Below are 14,273 nucleotides of genomic sequence, written 5' to 3' on the forward strand. Positions count from 1 at the left end.
GTCAAGTTTCTTCCTATGCATCTTCATGAGTAGGAGACTCGATATTTACGGGGTCTACTTCCATGCTTTGTATATGCAGCTACATCAAAATACATGGCTATGCACTTTATAAGAAATTTGTTCAAGGAGAAGTGTTCATCTGATCAGCAATATCTGCTTTGTGGCAATGATAGGGGGATGCTTTGAGCACTCTTATAGAAACAGTAGGATTGTGCTTTGGAGAAACTGTCAAATATGTTGTGAGTTGAAAATTGTGTGTCTCACTGTGGAAAAAAAGTACATGAGAAGTGTCCACCACAACATAGAGCCTCCCTGGAGCAACAAGTGTGCTGCCTGTATGCCAGCGAGACAGTACCATGAAAGTAATAAGTTGTGCTTCAAGAGATAGGAGATGACAGTGTTGGACAGTGCACCAGCTGATGAAAGGCAATAAAGAGGATCCAGGCTACATGGCTGTGATGTTACTCTGGTTGCACTAGTGATCTAGTCCAGGAAAGGGCTGGGGGGAAAAAAGTGCCCACCTGTAAAGAGGGAAAGTTGTTAATTGTTCCTAAATTATGTTTTTTGGTGACTTGTGAGAAAATTAGCCGTCTCAGTCTGGATCCTAGTGGACAAGTATCCTTGCAATATAGGCCACTAGAACTCAGGCTGATTGTCACTCCCATTGGCAGCCTGGTGCTCTGGCCCCAGAGGTGAGCTCCTGACAGGCAGGACAGGCTGACAGCCACAAGAGAAAGCTTGCTCTGCCGGTGGTACACTTGCTGTCTGGATGGTCTGCTGGGCTGTGGATGTGATGTTATCTAAAAGCAGCAGAGTTCTGTACCAATTTAAGTGGAAAAACAAGACTAATGGCCAAATTTGTACTCTCTGTGTCTTTTACTAATTGTGAAAAATAGCAATTTGCTTCTCCATCCTCCTGGCTCTACCATCTTCTTCATATCACTCCACTGACTTTTACTTATGGCTTCTTGGCTCTAATAATTTCTTAATGAAGCAGACAATTACATTTTATTTTATCCTGTATGAGCTGCTTCTCGTCATTCATTCTTGTTTCCCTCAACTCCATTTCCACTCCAGGCACAATTTATTTACAGTGGAGATGGACTGGATGTTTGTCATTCCAAAGCTATTGTAAATGACCCTACAGATTCGCCTGCACATCCCCTTTGCTAACCTAGAATGCACGCAAGGAAGGTCATATGGGGCTGTCCCCATACCCCATCCCCATGTTAGTGGCAAGAGCAGATATCTGTAGAAGAGAACAGGAAATGGACAGATAGGTGATGCTTCTCATAGGGGTGTTATAAAGATGTTTGCCACTTCCCCTCTGAGGTAGAATTGACATGGCAGAAGCACATTAATCATTAAAAAGCAGACATTAACAGAGTCACATTGGGTCCATGGGATGAATGGACCCCTTTACATTTTCCTCTCAAACTGTTTTGATGGGAATGTTGATTACAGACAAGGTAAACTTGTTTGTACTTCATTCATTAATAACAAACTATAAACTGCCCTGCCTCCCCTCCCCACAGGCAAGGCACTTGAGGAGATGCCAGGCAATTAAAGTACTTAAGACAGTAATTACAGTCAAATATACAACAAAAATAAAATCACTGCACATGATTTTTTTTGTGCTTGGTTTTGTTCTGTGCTTTTATTAAACTACAATTCTCGCCTCACGGTTGAACAGGAATTTTTCAACTGGTAACACCAAATTGTTTGACAAGCTTGCTTTGGTTCATCTGTGTATTTAGTAACCTCTTTGATGGTCTTGCTGCTGAATTCATCCCAGCTCAGGCTCCTGCTTTTTAGATGTATCTTGCTATATAAAGCTGGCATACCTCTGAGTCTTAGCACCAATCAGTAGGGAGGTGATACCAATGCCCTCTTGCAACTTTTCTTTTCTTATTATTTCTTGCTAATCTTCTTGCTATACAAGCAGTAGTGTCTCTGATTATTGTGATGCTTAGAAGGGGAAGACTGAATTAAGCTGAGGTGTTCTGTTGGCTTCAGATATTTAAATTGGAGCTGGTGCGTTTTAAACTTCAGAAGTTAGTGTCCACAAGCTTGATTTGTGAACCTATTTAATGAGTTAGCGTCCTGCAGTAGAAACTTGTGTGTATGCCAGCTCAAGATATTTTTAAGTGAAATTCTTAGTAATTCCAATATTCCAGATAAAGTACACTTTAAAACGACAGAAAGTTAGCTGTAATGAGTTCCAGCTGGTGTGCATAAACCTTTCACATTGCGTTACGTAGTTAAGTTGGTAAGTAATGTATGGGGAAAAATTCTTGTTGCTTATTCTTTTGTACTGGAGTTTTACAAGGCTATATAAATACTGTAAGAATTTAAATGGAGGAATTGCAGGATTAGAAACAAACAGCAGATGATATATGGTACAAAAATGTCATAAAGCAAACCTGTAATATTATCCTTTTGGTACTTAATATTAAACAACTGAAACTTGACAGCATCCTGAATGTCACCTATGTTAAAATAGCTCTTATAAGAACAATTTCCAGTTGATTGGTTTGATTAACATGAGTAGTTTAAAAGTAGGTCGTTTTATGCTGGATGGTATCAGAGTGCGGATTCCCTCTGAGTAATGTTTTGACTGGTCTTTTTATTCGGTAAAATCTACATCACTGTGGTAGTATTCAAAGCAGAGGACAGGCTCACGGGCTCCTTACCATAACTTAGCAACCTGTTCTCCTTTTAACAAACTGTAATTACAGAAACATAAACTACATCTTCATTTATTTCAATGGTAAGAGCATGGGAGAGGAATGTGGGAAGGAATTCTTTGTACCACCATCAATTTAGTTGCCTACCTTGCAGTTGTTTCATAAACATCCTAGAAAGCTCCTGAAAATACTGAATGTGGAATGTGCCAAAAGTGGTTAAAACGCAAAACTTTGTCCTCTGACAGACAAGCCCTGGCAAATCTTAGCTTGATGTTACTGCCCTCGGCTGCCCTCCTCCTTTGTGGAAGGCTTTTGCTCCCTTGTGGAGTCAGCAAAAGGAACTGTGTGCCTGCGCTTCAGCAGCTACAGCAAACCTTGGTCAAGGAATTATTTTTTGGGCGCTGTCATTGTCACCAACAAATTGAGTTGCCATACTTATTCTGTGAACTGGAACAGAGGAGGCAGGAGCATGTAGTCTGGTTTGCCAGTTTTGCTATGGGGGCGGTAGCCTTGGGGAGAGGAGTGGTTAAAAAACAGTTGTCCGAAATTGCACAGCTATTTGCTGCATGATGATGTCTAAGCCCTCAGCTATCCTCATTTAAAGGGAATGGTCAGGGAGGTATCATAACATATTTAAAGCTTAGGTAGTTACTCTTATGAAGAATGTAATTTACAGTAATTGCCACTTTTAATAATGAACTGATCTATTTGAGATGGCTCAATGCCCGCTAAACAGTTAAAATGACAACTTAATATTAAGATGCTGTTACCAATGTAGGTATATTGAACTTGAGCTGTTCAGAGGGATATTGTGGGGTGATTTCCATAGCAAAGTTATATCAGGCTTAGGCACCCTTCTGCAGAAGGAAAACTGAATTTTGAACTAGAAATAAACTTTAATTAGCTCAAGATTTATTCAATGAAATGTGAAAGGAACATTCAGAATGTAAGTGAATAATAAAAATTTTCTGGTTTTGTGGGCTTGTAAGTTCTCATAAATCAGTCAGCAAGTTCCCAGTCATGACAACCACATGTCCCCTACTCTGACATTGCAGCCACCGCGAAACTCAAGAGAAAGATGTAATCAACCCTTAATAAGAGTGGCAAGCCAAATGAGTAGCACTAAAAAAGCAAGGCGATGTCTTGCAGATTTCTGACTTAACTTTTTGCAGGCTTTCGATACACTGACAGACTTTAAATCTCTCTCCCTTTCCTCTGTGGGTCCCCACTTTGCCCCTTGGTAAAGCAGCAAGCAAAAATCCCTTATGGGGCTTTGTGCGGGGAAAAATGGGCTGAAGACCTTTAGTAGCTTATAAACAAGGATTTGACATGGCTAAATATTTTGTGGTCCTTGTTTTAAAGGAAATGCTTATGTAGAATATGGAAAAGAGATAGGTTAAAAGTCAAAGCAGTGATGATGAATGATCCTCCGTTTTTCTTGCTGCTCTGGGAGCTGAGGTCCTGCTGAAGCCAGCACGAGGAGTGGGGCTGCACCTCTCGGAGTCAGCCCTGACTCAAGATCTCCAGCAAGGGTGAGCTCTGGGCAGGTAACACCATGTCACCCAACTATCCTGGAAAAAAAAAATGAGGATAGGAAGTGTTGCTGCTCAGTAGTCTTGGATCACTTGGCAGCGCTCTGCTTCTCGCCAGCGTCTCGCTGTGTACAGGACCTGCGAATAGCCAGTGGACCTGCCAAAGCATTAGTAGCAGTGACTGAAGGTGCTGATGGGGATAACTGAATGCCCAACACCTTGTGTGCTTCTTCTGTGTGATGTGGCCTCACTAGAAGTGAGGTGAGAGCTTGCTTCAACCTTGGAGCGGCTGATTCCAGTGCTCTGCCGGCCCCTAGTCAAATGCTGGCCTGAACTGACCCTGCTTGGCTTGAGATCTGGAGGGATCACAGTGCAGCGGGAATAGGAGGCACTTTGTTCTCCCTTGTAGATACACCGTGATTAAATTTGATAGTCACGAGGCTAGATTTACTGCTGGGCTCTTGCTGTTTTGCATTGCACAACAGCACAAACACCCAGAGAGCGAGCAAATTTGATCCGTGTTTCCTAAGGATTGTGAAATTCTCCTTCTGTACAGATTTGCAGGCTGAATTTAAAGCATGATTTATAAAAGAGGCCTTTTCTCTTAGAGTAAATGTGATTGCCCTTTCTGTAGGGATGCAAGACAAATGTTCTTAGTCTGCAAGGGAAGTTTTCCAGCGTGCTATCCTTAGCATGGTTTTGGCTCATCTTCCCTGCTGTACACTTCGCTAACTTAAAACTATTTAACTGAGATGCAAAAGAAAAATACTGTTTTTTCAGCATTTGGGCCTGGTGATGGCATACAAAAAGTGTAGAGCAAGGCAGACATTTGTTTTGCACTGTTCAGAAGCTTTCTAACATCCTCTAAACGGCTGTGCTTCTTGTTTTTGGTCGGTTTCCTCCGGTCTGCCATTGCAAGTACACTTTCTCTTGCTAATCTGTTGCCTGAAATACTCTTTGTTCAGGAAAGCAAGTCTCTTTCTGTTGTAATCAGGGCTAGGAATTCAGCTGCAGGGTCACTCTTGGTGCTGTAGAGTTCACTGACCATGATTTGCTTCTGGCAGTCCTAGCTTTGGCCCCTTTACACAGATCAATGCCAGGCTAACCCCATTTATTGCTACTACTGAATCAAAACTCTGCTTCTCCTATTTAATTTAGCTCAAAATAGATGTAATGCAAACAAGCGTCAGCATGGCAAAAGAGCCAGAAGAAGAGGAGGAAATAAAAAAATGCACTCGGGTTTTTTTGAATTAAATATACTAAATGGTGCCAGGCTTCAGAAGGGAAGAATTAGTTGGCATTGTATCATTAGACCCTTTATAAAAATCAATTATCATCATTTATTCTAATTTGCATGTGAGTATTAGAGTTTATCTGCTTGTCTACCATTCCCTTTTTGTGTTTAAAACCATTTCTGATGTAACTGCTGCTACTGCTTAAACTCAGCTATGCATTCAGATTTCTGCTGAGTTTCTTAATCCCAGATGAACCTCCTGGCTTGCTTCGTTGTGCCCTCACTAGGTGAACCTCCATCCTTATTACTAGATACCACAGCATGAGCGTCCTAGAAACTTCCAGACTTGCTTCTGATCAGGTGATGTTGCTGTTGGCAGGAGTGTATTATTCTTGATAAAGCTACTTGATGCTGAACACTTTGTAAGGCTCATCACTGCAAGATGGGTTAAGAGGTTTTGTTGAAGCAAGTGTGTGGCAGGCAAGACTCCTGTGGCTATCAAACCCTGTGACTGTAATATAAATGTTTTCTGTATCTGTGGCACACCTCAACATGAAAAAGTGTTGGGCTCCTCAGTACCTTACTTGAATTTTAGATGACAAGACCTTCATGGTGTGGTTGGTATCCAGCCATCTTTCTTGGCCAGGGCTGGAGTTGGGAATTCCACTTCTTGCCACACCTCATTCCACACTGCTTGTCAAATATGTGGAATAAGGTGCACATGTACCCTCACCCATTGTTGCTTTCTGGATTGAAGTTCTGTTCATTGTGCAAGGCAGAGCAGGTGGAAATGATGAGGGTTAGTGTTTTTGCTGAAAAACAAAAAAAATTCCGTCGCATCCTTCCACTCCAACCCCTCTCCACATGGATAAATCTCTCCTCAAGCTATTCTCCTTCAGTTCTTCAACTCTGGGTTGGTGTTTATCAGAAGTCAAGCGTTCAGTTGAGTGTGTTTGTAATGGGATGGAAGATAGCTGAGACAATCTAAAATTCAGGAATTGTTGCTGAAGTCAAGTTCTGTTACATTCTACTAGATGATTACCAGAAAACCCCTGAAACCTTTTCTGTTCGTTTCAAATGCTCTTTTATTTCTTAGATTACAATTCTTCTCTTCCTGAAGCCAAGCTTAAATGTTTGGCATTTTTGGAGGGCTTGTTTTGGGGTTTTTTTGACCACCCCCCCTTTTCTCCACTCTGTCCAATTTAATGCTGCCTCCTTCTTCTGTTTGCTCTTTTCTTTCTCTTGCAGGGCTTTGTTGTTCCAAAAGGGGATGCTTTGGTTTTCCCACTACCAGCATGTGCTTGGTGTCTCTGCCCCCTTTCCTTGCACTTCACAGGAATGCTAGTGGCTTGGTCTCTGCTTTCCTCCCCTTCCACACCAGGGGGGGAGCTGATGGTTTCCTGCATTGCTCCTGGGTGGGAGACAAGCATCAAGTAAAATAGCAGGAGGACAAGCATGAAACGAGACACAAGCTCTAAGGCCTTCCTGATGTTCCCCTCAAACTTACAGCTTCCAGAAAAAATCCTTTGCAATTATCTCCCAGACTTTATCTGGAATTGGTCTTCAAAGACTCCAGATGTGTCGCTCTTTACAACTGTCCCTTTTTCTGTTCCTTTACCTGTCAGCTCCTCTTCTTGTGATGATTTCTTCCAATTTTCATGTCTCTACTGGAATATGGTGGTTTTTTTGCGTATGGTTTTAAAAATTTATTTCATCATACTTGGTGGTTGTCTATACCCGACACCTTCTGATACTTTTGATACTCAAAACTTCTCTTTAAATGACTCATTGTTTTTTTAGGTCTTTTTTCCCCAGTCTTGCAATCTTGATGCTTCTGTTTGTTTTTTTTCTCTATTGAAGAAAACAGGTGTAGTCCAAAACTGTCAGTTTGGGTCTATGGAAGATGTTTCCCCTTAGCAGCATGGTCTTACTGGTTATTACCACTCAAGACATTCAGTGAGTTTGTTTTCTCCAGCTTTGGGCAATGAAGTCTTCCCCTGCTTCCACACAAACCCAACAAAAGATTTCAAGTATTATTTTGAATGAGGATAAGTTCATATAAAGCTTAGTGCCTCGTCAGCATTTTGAATTACCTGACCTGAGCCTTCTGGCAGGGGCCAACTTCTCCGAGAGCCCTGTTACAGAACAGCCAAACAGAAGAGGCATTTACTTCATACCTACATGCTTATGGTGGTTGCCACAGCTGTGGCAAGTGACAGTCTGCGTCCAGGGTCATCTCACTTAACTCCTCTGTACTTTGGAGATAACTGTATTATGTTTATCTTTCATTTTCTTGTTGAAGCAGCTGTTTGTTGTTTGAATTTCGAGCTGTCCCTTGGAATCATCTAATGATGTGATTCTTCTCTGTGCCATAACACAGCTATAACTACTACCAGTTTATGCTAATGGGTTTTTATTTTCAGTTTTATTGAAATGTGTTGTACATTGGAGGCAATAAAAGCCAATAGATAAAGTGAGACACGCATTTCTCATTGATTGACAGGCATAGACTTTTCTGCTTCTTTAAATATTTTCAGGTCCTTTTGTTGCCAAACCATTGGTGCTTTGTGTTTTAGTAATGACCAGAGAAGTATAAATGCAGATTTAAAAGCAGGCCATGCAGTCCAAAGAAGTGCATATTGCATATGATGTAGATTTCATCCACTCTTCTAAGGTTATATGTATGATCTGTTTTGGAGTTGGATCAAGTAAAAACCTTCTAATATGAAATAAAAAGTTTGCTGAGCTAGTTAGCAGAGATTGTTCATCTACAGTTAAAAAGTGGATTGCTGCTTCATGAGGTTGGCGGGGCCAATGACGGCTTCTGTTAGCACATGGTTATACAGATTCAGGGTTAATCACCCTTGTGGGCAAAAAATGCTAAAATTAGCTGCCAAATGGATGTGTTTATCATATGAGCTACAATGACTACTTGGAGAAATCCCTACAGGTTTGAAAACAATAATAATCAAAATTGTATTTCTTAGCCATGGATCTTAGAGTATCTTTTACATATAATGGAATCAAACAAACCAAATCTAAAATATGCTTTGTTCATGTGCCATATGGTCGTTGTCTTGCCAAGCACTCTTTTTGCCTGCCAGAGCAGACTCCTGTGTTCTCCTTTCCTTGAATCCTGCCCTTCACACTAACAAAAAAAAAATGCTGCTTGACCCCCATAGTCATATGCTCACCATTCTCTTTTCCTCTTCATCCCTAAATACTTTTCCAGCATTTAAGAAAACTTCAAACACCTGAAAAAAATGTAAAATGAAGTAAAAACCTTTATGCACCACTGCATTGAAGGAGCCTTTTGAATTTAGCCATAGGTGTATTTAGCTTAATTCAGGACTTCAGCCCTTTCCTACCAGCCACTCAAAAACATACCAGCTTCTCTAAGGGATTTAAAATCCAAAGATGGGCAGATTTTATTATGGGGCAGGGGTAGGGCAGTATCTGGGTCACTGATGGTTTTGGGTTTAGGTCCCATACACCACATGGACAGTCCATTTCCAGAGCTCTGGGGAGAGGTGCTGTGTGTTGCCTCGTGTATTTTTAGCAGAAGGCTGTTTCCCGACCCCATACAGTGAGCACCTTGTGGTGTTATGCTGCCTGTCCCAAGGTATTAAGTAACCCACAGGCATTTCGAAATAGGTAATGATAACACGATTTCACTCGTGATAGTGCTTGGGTTCTTTCATTCTCCTGCTTGTTATGAAATCTGTAGGCTGGGAATTTCAATGGGAGTTATGAGAGGAGAGGAAAAACTCCCAGCTAGCCCTGGAAATGTATGGGATTATAGTAGAGACAGGTAAACACTCCCTGTTGCAGTCTGTCTTAACAAGGACCTCCAAAAAGCCTGTCATCTCAGTAAGTTCAACTTTTACCTTTTCCTTGCACTCTGTCCCTCTGCTGGGATTTTGATAGATTATCGTTTTTGAGATACAGGGATGTTGCTTTGCTAAGTTCAGCTTCAGAGACTTGCTGGGAGAGGAAATAGATGAGACAGGAAGAAAACAGAGCAGTGACACAGAGCTCCTAAATGTCAGTTCTTTTTGCCCGTGGTGTTTCACTGATACTGGAGCGAGGGATGTATAATATGAGATTACAGTTTCACACCCTATTTCCAGTTCTCTCCCAGAGTGGGCTGTAACTGTCCAAATTGTGGGTTTGCTTTCATCTTCATCATAAATTAGATAATTAAAAGTGTATGGCTTTAAAGCACTTCTGTGCCTTTTTTCTGCAGTCAGGTTATAGATGAAGCTGTCTGTTTTATTAGCTAGTCTCATAATTAGCAAGTGGATGCAATGTCTTCAAAATTGCGATTCCATCTGAGAATATTTTATTATTGGTTGCTGCAAGAAACATCTGGAGAGTGCTTAAAGCTCTTGTGTGTTACAACATTTCAAAGACATGGTTTTATCAGATCCTTGTGTTTTGTCCCTTTCTTCCTTCTTCTTCATATGGCCAGAAGAGCTAATAGAGACTTTCTTAAGCCTGGTAAGGTGATTCTAGATACAAAATTCTTTGGATAGTGTAAAGGTGGGGGTTTTGTTGTCTGTGTGTTCAACCTGAAATAGATAATGTTCTTTGATACATTTTTGGACATATCTTCTTTACATGGGTCAGTGTTATTTCTTTCTGCTCCTAGGCAAATTAATATACCCAAGTTAAAAGTGCAGAGGGAAGCAGGCAGCTGGCTGATTCAAAGGGAGAGGCTATGTTTTTCATCACCACCCTTTCAAAGCCTGTCTGAATCAAAAGAACCATTGGATTGCGAAGGCAAGACCTATGCCACACCAGAAGCTCCCAGTTCAGCAATTTTCCCAGGGTAAAATTATAACTTATGTTTCCTCAGCACAGGCTGTAACTGGCAGCGTTCCTTCTACATCTAAGGGTGAAATTGCTGGGGGGAGAACAGACAGCTAATGTGCCTCTGGAAGTTTTACAATGGGTGTTAGCCTCCTTTTGTGGAAAGGTAGATGTTCTTCTGGAACATACCCAAGGGCAGGTGCTATTCAAACTGGAGTATAAACTGACTTCAAAAAAGGCAGTACAGACTTATTTTTGTTCAGTTTATGAGTCAAATCTAAAGAAGAAAAAGCCGTTTCTCAAATTCTGACAGTTCATGACAATCTTCCAGTTATCCCACTGAAGTCTATTCCTTTTATGGGTCTTTAAAATCTTCATATATGACTGCAATTCAAGACGTTAATCTTTATTCAGATACTGCTGATAGGATCATACCTTGCAAACAAAACAGATTTTAGCAATGGTTGTTTTCTACTGTTGCTTCTCACCAGAAGATTATTGGACAAATTGAAAACTTGGTCCAAAAAGAATGTAACCAGTTGGTTTCTTTCCCACTTAAATCTTGACACCGTTTGTAAGGATTTGTTTAACTATACATTCAAATAAACCAGCATGATTCTGGCAAAGAGAAGTCCTTTCCTTCTAAACCCAGGAGGGAGTGGTTTTTTTCTTTTTCCTTGTCCTTTTCTTATGTAAAAACCCTTACAAAATATGTGTAGAGTGCCTGCTAGAAGTGGATAAAAGGCAACTGCACTTGAGTGAGAAGTCTGACTAAAAATTACATTATTAATATATCTCTACCTACAAGTAGTCTACCTGGGAGCAGTTGGAAGATGGATTCCAGTGTTCCCCTGTTCCTTCACGTGTCTGTTCCTGGTCCAAACCCCATGTACATGCACAGAGTGGAGGTGTCTGCCACACTCCTGGCTTCGCTGGGGCGGGAGATGAGCTGGGAGATTCTCCATCCCTCACAGAGGCAATGGGAGCTGTTGACTGCTCTGTGCTGGGCTATTCACAAGGACTGGGGAGAGCTGACCGAGTGGCTGCTTTGTTCAGGGAGGAGGTGTAGACTCTGAATGAAGCCCCTGAGTATGTAACTATGTTATCTGCAAAGATGCTGGTGGGCCACATCTCTTGCAGCAGGACTGAAATGGTCCAAGGTATTTGGATGGATGCTGCTTGCTGGAATGAATGAAGCCTTGTATGGAGGGGAGCTAGTCTGTCATCTCTGCCCTTTTTGTGCTTGTTTTCATATGAAGTGCAGGTAAATTCATGTTTTCTCTGCTACCCGAGGTTTGATAGAAGTAGAAGAAGAAAAGCGACCTATTTTCCAGATTTAAAGGAAAGTAAATGAAACTGTCCTCAGGGCAGCAGAAGCAAAGACTTTTGTATCAAGCTGTAGTGTTGTGGGCAGGACTGCCAGGCTGCTAAAGGCTCTTCAGACCTGCCAGCCTTTCCCAGGGACTGCTTATCTTGTAATAGCATTTTTGGTTTGGTGTGGGGTTTTTTGGTTTTTTTTTTTGGGGGGGGAGGGGGTTGTTTGGGTGTTTTTTTAAGTGTCCACAATGATTGCAGTCTTTCTCTGCTCAGACCGAGGGATCTCTTGGAACTTACTGGTTTGTTTCTGCAGTACTTGACAAGATCCCCTTTTGCATATGAGGATAAAGAAGTCTGAGAGAAGGTCACTGAGGCACTTTTGCTATACACCTCATGAAATGCTTTGAACTGGGCATGTCCGGTTAGCGAAGGCTCAGGCTGGGGAGTTACGCTTTTGTTTGGTCACTCCTAACTCACTAATTTGAGTAGAAGCGGGTGCAGAACAGACAAGCTGTTGATGGAGTGAGTGTCCTGAAATGCTGGCGATCCGTTCTGCTCCTGTCATAGGGCACCACTAGAAGCATCACGGCAGGTCTGTTGACCTTTGGTTCGATATCCTCCTGCATCTAAACGCCATGTCCTCCAGCATGGTTAGGAGATCTTTTTGCTTGCTGCATCCTGGGGTAAACACCCTGTGATTATGCAGTGTTAGGTGGGCAGTAGTGTGCTGTGCAATAATTGAGAGCAGCTTTCAAATCCGGTTTTGCCTGTGAATTAAATGGGTGCTTTCACTGAGTGAGAATCGAATCAGCACATCTGAAAGCTGTAGAAGTTGTCTCCTTCCACTGAGAAAGCAAAAGTAGCCTGTGGAAGTGTGTGTATTTGGGGATAGTGAATCTGGGCTGGACCCCCAAGTTACATGTGGTTTTTTGTTTTTGTTTTTTTTTTTTTTAATAGAACACTGTGTTGGATGTATTCCAAAGACCCTGCCTGTGTTATGGGGTTAAGATTTGCTTGACCCAAGCATAGAAGGGATGCTCAGCAAGAAATAATTAGGCACTGCAGAAGAACAGAGCTTTATTGCAGGGCCTGAATATAATAAATGAAAACATTTGGACTGTCCTCAGCACTGCTTACCCAAACAAACAAGGGGCTGAGTTAATCTTCCAGTAAGAATACAAACTTCTAATATATCTCAAGGGAGGTATTAAACTTTTGGCTGCAGTTTTGACGCTTAGGGAGATCTTCAGAGAACTTTTATAAGCGCTTGGGAAGGTACATCCTGTCTCTGTAAGCTTGACTTTTTCCAGGTTTTTGCACTCACCTTTACTGCTGCACTGATATAAGTACAGATCTTCACTTGACTCCTGCCATCATCCATTAATTCTTTTTCTCCAGTTAGAGGTTGTTCTTAAGGTCCCAGTGACTGGTTTCTGTTGGTTTGGTTAGAGCTGTTCTGCTGAAGTTAGCTGTGTGCCGTAAACTTGGCTACTGAACACTGGAATTAAAGTGTCTCTAAGCTCTTGTCCAAGGGTGGTGGTTTTTTACTGTCCTGCATCTCCAGGCAGGCATCTTTCTCCATCCAGCGCAAATACCTTGATTCCTTCAGCCCCTTGCCTTGCATTTGGTTCTCTGCACCTGTGTCATTTATTCTAGGTCCCGATCCACTCTGAAATCCCATCAAGGCTCATTTTACCAAGGAAATGCAACCACAGTCTCTCCAGCACTTGCAGCATCTAGCGAGTATGTGTGCTCAGCAGTGCCAGCATCTCAAGGAGGAGAAGGTTGTGAGCAGCCAGCATTTGGGATGTGCAGCAAGGGACCCCCATCTTGAGGGGCCAGATCAGCACTCCACCCCAGAGCCAGTGCTTCAGGGACAAGGAGAATGTACCAATTAAAATTGTCCCATCAGGTAAGTGCTTCAGTCACCACTGCTGTACACACTCTGGTGTGACAAGAGGTGCATTTATTAACTTTGTGGGCTTGATCTGCATTTGGACTATTGCAGGATATAGAGAACAGCCTGACACTGTTACTGGCACCTCCAGGAAAGGATTTCAGCCAAGGTTTTGTTTCATGCTAACCTATACCTTATATGTCACCTATGATGGACCCTCTGGGTATCTCTGTCCCCTCTCTCAAGAAGCCTTGTGGCATCCACCTTTCTAAAATGCATTGTCGTATGTATTTCTGCATGCATGGCACTTGTGGGAGGAGTGAGCAGCTGCATGGCATAGTTGCAGGTCTTCTTCTGCCCTTAGGTGCCTCAGCATATCCAAAAAACTTTCCTACTTCTCAAGCTCTCCATTGTATTTGACTGTCTTGTATAGGATAATTTGACCTTCTGTCATATGTTGAAAGACATTCGGGGTTTAAAATGAGGCTTTTCTTTCAGAGATCTAAAATATTAATTCTAGTACTATTGTTGAGTCTCAGGGGACCTGGTATCTCGGCTTGCTGTGCCACTGAATTGCAACAGATTGTGTTTTGGGCTCATTTTCCCTGTGACACTCAAACAAAATTGTTCTGGAGTTTTTGCCTTATAAACGTAATTCCTAATGTTCAGACTCAGCAATCCTAAACCTTGCAGCTGCAAGAGAAAGGGCAGTCGGATTATACTGATGAAAGGCAAAACATGACGGTGCAATCGGCGTATTTTTGCTGGGGAAAAAAATGTGCTATTTCTTTGTT

The 14,273-nt window shown here is 41.9% G+C and overlaps 1 protein-coding gene across 5 annotated transcripts in view; it reads left to right on the plus strand.

Annotated features, from left to right (window-relative positions):
- Positions 1 to 14,273, plus strand: part of KCTD1 (potassium channel tetramerization domain containing 1) — a 101,743-nt gene that overhangs the window by 47,574 nt on the left and 39,896 nt on the right. The window contains exon 1 of one of the 5 annotated variants that reach the window (XM_027887560.1): positions 11,833 to 13,494. The exons of the other annotated variants lie outside the window; for them this stretch is intronic. The gene's annotated coding sequence lies outside the window, so the exon portion shown is untranslated. Of the gene's footprint in view, positions 1 to 11,832; positions 13,495 to 14,273 lie in introns of those variants that run through there. 5 annotated transcript variants of the gene reach the window in all.

The sequence above is a fragment of the Empidonax traillii genome, unplaced genomic scaffold, assembly GCF_003031625.1.
Source record: "Empidonax traillii isolate 1590-97213 ecotype Southwest subspecies unplaced genomic scaffold, ASM303162v1 scaffold215:size2007263, whole genome shotgun sequence".
Taxonomy (NCBI): domain Eukaryota; kingdom Metazoa; phylum Chordata; class Aves; order Passeriformes; family Tyrannidae; genus Empidonax; species Empidonax traillii.